Source organism: Sarcophilus harrisii, chromosome 5, assembly GCF_902635505.1.
Source record: "Sarcophilus harrisii chromosome 5, mSarHar1.11, whole genome shotgun sequence".
NCBI classification, from domain to species: domain Eukaryota; kingdom Metazoa; phylum Chordata; class Mammalia; order Dasyuromorphia; family Dasyuridae; genus Sarcophilus; species Sarcophilus harrisii.
The window spans coordinates 178,490,552-178,498,182 of NC_045430.1; positions in this window are offsets into that span (position 1 = coordinate 178,490,552).

The window sequence follows — 7,631 nt, forward strand, 5'->3', positions numbered from 1 at the left end:
TGGGCAACTGAGAGATGAAGTGATTCACCAAGCACCACGATGTCACAAGCAGCTTCTCCTCGATACCACACTCACTCTGTGACTGTTTACTTTTTTAACAGAGGGGGAAACTGAGGCCTAGAGCAGTTATCCAACATACCACAGTCAGTCGGGAGAAAAAACAAAATTAAACCCAGTTTTCTTGACTTGAAAAGAACAAAAAATATGCCACAAGTACTAAGAAATTATACTTTGCTGTTTGGTCGGTATATCTGCAATGACACGGGCATGTTGTGTAAAGTCCATATCCACAAAAATGTTTCGTTCAAGAGGGCAGAAAGTGAAGAATTCACCAGGGATAGAAGGACTGTACTTTTCTTTTTCACCATGAATGGGGATGAGAGTGATAGGTATCATGTTTTAGCATTGTGACTAGCAGCTGGCACGGCTGGCTGTCCAGTTACCGGGTCAGGGAAGGCAATGTCTTCTCCATGGCCTGGGTGGGCAGTGTAGACAGGGAAGGCATCTTGGGGTATCTTGGCCAACCGAGGTAACCTACCCCAGTAGAACCTTCCAGGACTGTGATCCCATATTCAAAGTTTGTGAGTGAACCATTCACAGAGTCAAGCCGGCGTGAGCATTTTTGTTTTTCACTTTTTTGTCTTTAAGCCCTAAGCATCCAGGATAATAATCTTCATGCAGTAGGCACTTAATACATGCTAAATTAATTGCAACTCGTATCAGCACTTCTGCTCTGTGATTTAAAGACCAGGGACAAGAAAGATTGATTTGCAAAAGCAATTAATAGTTTAAATGGAGCATCTAGTTAGAAGGTTAATTTTGGGATGTTTCAGAGAAGGACTGAGAAAGTAGGCATTGGGAGGAGATAGAGATGGGATGGATAAGAGATAGTGAGAGAGAAAGGAGAAAGAGAGAGGAAAATGACTTGTTGAAATTGGGGAAAAAGTTTATGAATTTGCCCTTGTCATGGGAAAGGAGAATATTCCATGAGGTTGGGGCCTGTCTTTGGCTGGAAGATTGGATGCTGGGGGACTTGGTACCCTAAAAGGTTTAGCTGTGAGAAGTGGGGGGTTGGGAAAGATTGGTGCAGTTGGAAGAAATGCCATTTGGAGTGGGGGAGGGCAGCCATGTGGAAAGTGGTTTGTCAAATGACAATCTAATTGCCCTCCCATTAAGAAAGTAATTACTTTTTCTTTTAAAAACTGCAGCTCTTGCTGATTGAAAACATTGTTTATACTGTTTGAAGGAACAGCCTACATTTACATGGTGTTTATAACTGAATGTTTTGTTTTTATTTTTCAAGTCTATCTATAGCTATTCTTTTTTTTTTATTTAATAGCCTTTTATTTACAGGATATATACATGGGTAACTTTACAGCATTAACAATTGCCAAACCTCTTGTTCCAATTTTTCACCTCTTACCCCCCCCCTCCCTAAAATGGCAGGATGACTAGTAGATGTTAAATATAATTAAAATATAACTTAGATACACAATAAGTATATGACCAAAACATTATTTTGCTGTACAAAAGAATCAGACTCTGAATTATTGTACAATTAGCTTGTGAAGGAAATCAAAATGCATGTGTCATAAATATAGGGATTGGGAATTCAATGTAATGGTTTAGTATCTCCCAGAGTTCTTTTTCTGGGTATAGCTAGTTCAGTTCATTACTGGTCCATTAGAAATGATTTGGTTGATCTCATTGCTGAGGATGGCCTGATCCATCAGAACTGGTCATCATCTAGTATTGTTGTTGAAGTATATAATGATCTCCTGGTCCTGCTCATTTCACTCAGCATCAGTTCGTGTAAGTCTCTCCAGGCCTTTCTGAAATCATCCTATCTATAGCTATTCTAATAGGTTTGTTGGAACTGTAAGTTTTCAGAAAGGGATTTATTTCTACTAAGGTATCCCATCTATCTTCTGCAAATTATTTAATGTTTATCTAAGTACATAATGGTTTCCTTGTTCAAGGAATATAACAAAAAACCTATAACAGAATTTTAATCTGCTCTGATAATTTGATAGAATTATTTTCAAAAGTTCAATTTTTTTTTAAGAATGAAGGGCTTATTATTGTTAAATCTGAAAGGTTTTTATGTTGAAATATGATATTCTGTGAGTTTTAATTGATTGTATGTAGTCATCTTAAAATTTGTACCATTATTTAAAGAGAATCCTCAAAATACTAAACAATAGTTTTTGCCTTTGTCCCTTTGAAAATGTTTCTGTTAAGGGCAATATGTAACTTAGAATTTTTCTATGTATTGGGTATTTTAAAAGCAAAATGATCTGTCCAATGTTGAACTTAGAACCATCTACTTAGATATGCAAGATAAGCTGTGAACTTTTTAGGATGAATCTCTTACTGTGATTCTTGAGAGCTAGATTCATGTGAAGCTATGATTAAGGAGAATTGTTGTAAAAGATAAAAAATTTTGGGACTGCAGCTAATATGATTTGGAGTTTTAAATTCAGGTGTGACTGTCTGATAGATCATCAGGCCAGTGCTTCACCATCTGAAAAGAATATGCCATAAACTACTCAGAACTTGTTACAGGTGGAAGTTAATATTTGGGAACGAATTAGAAGGATGATCTTGGCCTCTGCTAAAGGTAGGATCCTTCTGACTCAGTTTCCCAGTGGTGTTCTTTTGAATGAAAGCCCACCTGATTATTCCTGAGTCTGGCTTAAGGTGTAATTGTTAAAAATTAGGACAGTTACCTGAAGTGAAACTTTTAAGGAAATCATGTCTTTCATACCTAAAACCATTGCTATTGTACTTCAGGTAGGGAACACACTTGAGGCCCTGGGTAACCAGGATTAATGAAGAGGTGAGGAAAACTGGGAATGAAGGAGATGTTACTGAAGGAATGATGGTATTAATCCCTGCTTTGCCACCCAATCCACTTTCCCTATCTTTTACCAGGGAGAAAAAATTAAGAGCCCATGATTTGGGCGCCTTAGAAGATGACATGAGATGATGGTTGCTTCCAGATGACAGGGAGGTACTAACCAAAGCAGATATGAGGCAAATTCTATGTTATCTACACCAAGGCAGCCATTGGGATGTCCATGACCGTTGTGATGCTGTGTTAATTACATTTGTGACTCCTGGATTATACACATTGGCCTGGCAATTGGTGGAAGGTGCCTGATCTGTCAAAGGACTAATAAGGTTGCCTTATGCCATGTGCAGGCTGGACGGAGATCCCCAGAATTGAGCCTGTTCCAGAGTGTACAGGTGGACTTTACCAAACTGCCCACAGTGAGCCTTCTCAAATATCTGTTGGTTATAGTGGACCCTCTGACCTCATGGATGAGGCTTTTCCTTTGTCTCAGACAAATTGCCCCTGGGGGTGAGCAGAATTATATTGGAAAATATAATCCCCAGATATGGGATGGTTTAATTCATTTACTCAGACCAGGGCACCCATTTTACAGCAAAAGTTCTTTAGGTTCTGATGCAGGTCCTGGAGATCCCTTGGGAATTTTATATCCCTTGGCATCCTCCCTCTTCAGGCAAGATAGAAAGAATGAATTATAAAATAAAGAGGCAATTGGCTAAATTGGGTGTAGAAACCGGGTTACATTGGACCAAATGTCTTCCCCTTCCCTTACTTAGAATTAAGACTAAATCTCAGAGGGATATTGAATTGTCACCTTATGAAATGTTATACGAACATTCATATCCTGGAGGAAGAGGACAAAAAGGTGTAGAGAAATCTATTCATCATTATTTTTAGAAATCTTTTCTAAAAATCCTTGAATTATTTATGTATTTATGTTTTATTATAGCTTTTTGTTGATAAAATATATGCATGGATAATTTGTCAACATTGAACCTTACAAAAACTTCTATCCCAACTTTTCTTTTTTTTTTTTTTCCCTGAGGCCAGATTTAATCCCAGAAAGATGGATGAATCTTTCTGTCTTCTAGCTGGGCACATTATCCACTGTGCCACCTAGAGGAAGACCAAAACATGGAATAATTTTGTTAAGGAGGACCTTTGTGACCTCGGGGGATTTTTCAGAGCAGTGTGGAAAACTTTCTACCCAATCTGTGACTGTATTTATGGGAACCAAAAGAATGGCAGATGAGTAAAGTACATGCTTTGTAGACCTGCCAGACTGTTCCTGAAAATCTACAGCCTGTAAATGCTGACCCTACTCCAATTATAATAAAAGACTTGGAGGGTATTTAAGATAATTTAGAACACTACTACAAAAATACGATGTTTATAAGAAAAAATGTATGTACTGCAAGACATGGACAAACAAAGTTACTTCCAATGTAATAGATTTGAACACACAACTTTTCCATTGATGTAAACAAAATATTCCATAAATTACATCCTCATCAGATTACACTAAAATTCTCTTCTCCAAACCACACTAAAGATATTTCTGATTTAGTTTCAATAACCAATAAAAAAAATCTGGGTCCCATAAACAGTGGTTAATTAGTAGTTAATAGTCAATTTTTATAACATTAAATAGTTAATTATTCTTACATGATTTTGAAATATTTAAAGATCTCTTTTTTTTCTCTTTTTAAGATCTCTTTTCAAGATCTTATGTATTTGCATTGTGCTCCCATCTTGTACTCACTACTTACTCTGATTGTAGAAATTTGCTATGAGAAGGAAAAATAGGGATATGATGTTAACAGCATCAAAGTGGTCCTTCAGGCTTCAACCTAAAGACACATATATGGCAGGATAATGCATCCTTAGCTCTAAAGGCTTCAGGTAAATTACAGGGCAATCAAAATTCCACCTCATAGTGGTAGGGAGTTATCAGGTAAATTTCTTTCAAAGGAAACAACAGATGGGGAAATTGAGCCAGAACGATCCTAACTTTAACTTTAAGTGAAAGATGACTTTCCCAGCTTTTGTCCAGACATACACCTTCACTAAACAGTTCAGGATACATCCTCTGAGTAACCTGTGGCATTTCTCTCAAATGGTGGATTACTGACTTGTGATCCATCAGACAATCATATTTGATTCAAAACCTGGAACAATTTAAATCTCGAGATTTTTCAAATAGCAAGTTTCATTCACAAATATAAAAGCAATAAAAATTGCCATAAAGTTTCCAAATTTTTCTTTTTTCTTTTTTCTTCTTCTGAGTTTAAACTCCTCCTGATGCAAAAATGAATCATTAGAAATCATTTCTACAGAACAAACCTGTAGATTCTCAGTAAACCTATTCCTTTTTGGGGGAACTATATAACACAAATAAGTTCTTTTCTCAGGTCAGATAACCTGGTTCACAACTTGATTTAAAAAAACCTGGCAAGGGGCGGAGCCAAGATGGCGGAGAAGGCACACGCGACTTTCTAAGCTCTTCTCTTACCCTCTCTATCAATATTATATCGAGCCTCAAAAATAGTCTTGACTGCTACAATTCGTAAAGATAAGAAGTAGAACAACTCACCAGCCGAAGAAAATCTGCAGTCTCGCCAAAAAAGGTTGGTTCCATGGCCAGGGGAGATCTGCACAGACTGGGAGAGAAATTAAGTTCCGAGGAGAGTCTCAAACCGAAAGTGAAAGCACAGATCTCAGCACAAGCTCGCAGCCCCAACCCGCAGTACGGGCTTTTCCTTGGGGCAGTTGTGATCCTGCACGGCAGGAGGACACAGCCCGGGTTAGCCTCCAATCTGCGCAGTGGGGGGCTCGGCTTGGGGCCATAGAGCTTTCCCAGGGTTGATTTGTCGGGCAGAGACGCTGGGGCAGAGACACTGGGGCAGAGTTCGGTAGAATCGGCAGTCTGCGGTCAGCTGCTAATACTCACAGTCCCACAAGAGGCTCTGGCCTGGGGCAGTGACACTTTCACCCCTTAGTCTCTAGCTGAGGGCAATCACTAACCCACACAGCCTTACTGGGCACTTCGATGGCTCGGCCAGTGCTGAATCCACTTCCTGTTGGGGGAAGGGAAAACTCTCACTCAGAGCACTCCTATACCTCAGAGCCAGAAATCGATTTACATCTCTCCCTGTTCTGCAGAGGAAGCTGGTAACCCCCTTGCCTAGGAGACATACCCTAAAGGCTTTAAAACATGAATAAAAAGATGAAAAGAACGATTGACAGCTTCTATGCAGAAAAAGAGCAGGTCAGCAAACCTGAAGAGACCTCAAACAGCAAAAATGCATCAGACTGTCCTCCGTTACATGATGCTCTCATAGAAGAGACCATTAAAAGTCTCAAAAGAGAGTTAGAAGATAAATGGGAAAGGAAAGAGAAGCCTTACAAAGAGAGCAACAACTTCCTGAAATACAATTGGAAAAAGTAAAAAATCTCAGGAAAGTAAGAAGTGTGAATTGAAAAATAAAGAATTCACTAGAAAGTAGGATTTGTGAATTGGAAAAGGCAAAGAACTGCAAAGAAAGTAGGATCTATGAATTGAAAAGACAAAGAACACGCAAGAAAGTAGGATCTGTGAATTGAAAAGAAAATAATTCACTAAAAAAAATTAGTGAAATGGAAAAAATTCCACAGACCAAAACAATATATTTAAAACTCAATTGGACATATACAGAAAGAAGTAAAAAAAGCTAATGAAGAAAATAATTCTTTAAAAATTAGAACTGAACAAATAGAAACTAATGATTCATTGAGACAGCAAGAATCAGTCAAGCAAAACCAAAAAATGACAAACTGGAAAAAACCATGAATTATCTACTTGCAAAACGACAGACTTGGAAAATAGATCTAGGAGAGATAATCTGAGGATTATTGGACTTTCTGAAAACTATGATGAAAAAAGAGCCTAGATACTATTTTACAAGAAATCATCAAAGAGAACTGCCCAGATGTAATAGAATCAGAAGGTAAAATAGGCATTGAAAGAATTCATCGAACACCTTCTGAAAGAAACCCTAAAATAAAAACCCCAAGGAATATTGTGGCCAAATTTCAGAACTATCAGATTAAGGAAAAAATTTTACAAGCAGCCAAAAAAAAAAAAACAATTTAAATACCGAGGTGCCACAATAAGGATCACCCAAGATCTGGCTGCCTCCACATTAAAGGAACGAAGGGCCTGGAATATGATATTCTGAAAGGCACAAGAACTTGGGATGCAGCCAAGAATAAACTACCCAGCTAAGCTGAGCATTTTCTTCCAGGGAAGAAGATGGACATTTAATGAAACAAATGAATTCCATTTGTTTCTGAAGAAAAAACCAGAACTAAACAAAAATTTGATCTCCAACCATAGAACTCAAGAGATGCAGAAAAGGTAAAAATAACTCTTGAGAATTGTATTTCTGTTGTGGATATACAAAAAGAATACATGTATAATTTGATTGTACTGATATAACATAAAAAAGGGAAGTAGATATGGAAAAGGGATGATGGCAGAATAAGGTGGGAAGGAGGGATAAAAAGAGGGAAACCACATCCCACAAAGAGGCAAAGGAAACTTATCATATCTAAAAAAACCTGGCAAGTTTACAAATTAAGGGGAGTCACTAGGAATCTCAGGGAAGGGACTGAGTTTGGTGTTCCTGCCTATCCAACCTTAGAGCTTCTGTGGGCTGTGATGTTTGACATCTTGCCACACTTTGTCAAAGTAGGGGAAGACCTCATTGTGAACTGCTCTAAATAAGAAAACCAAGCC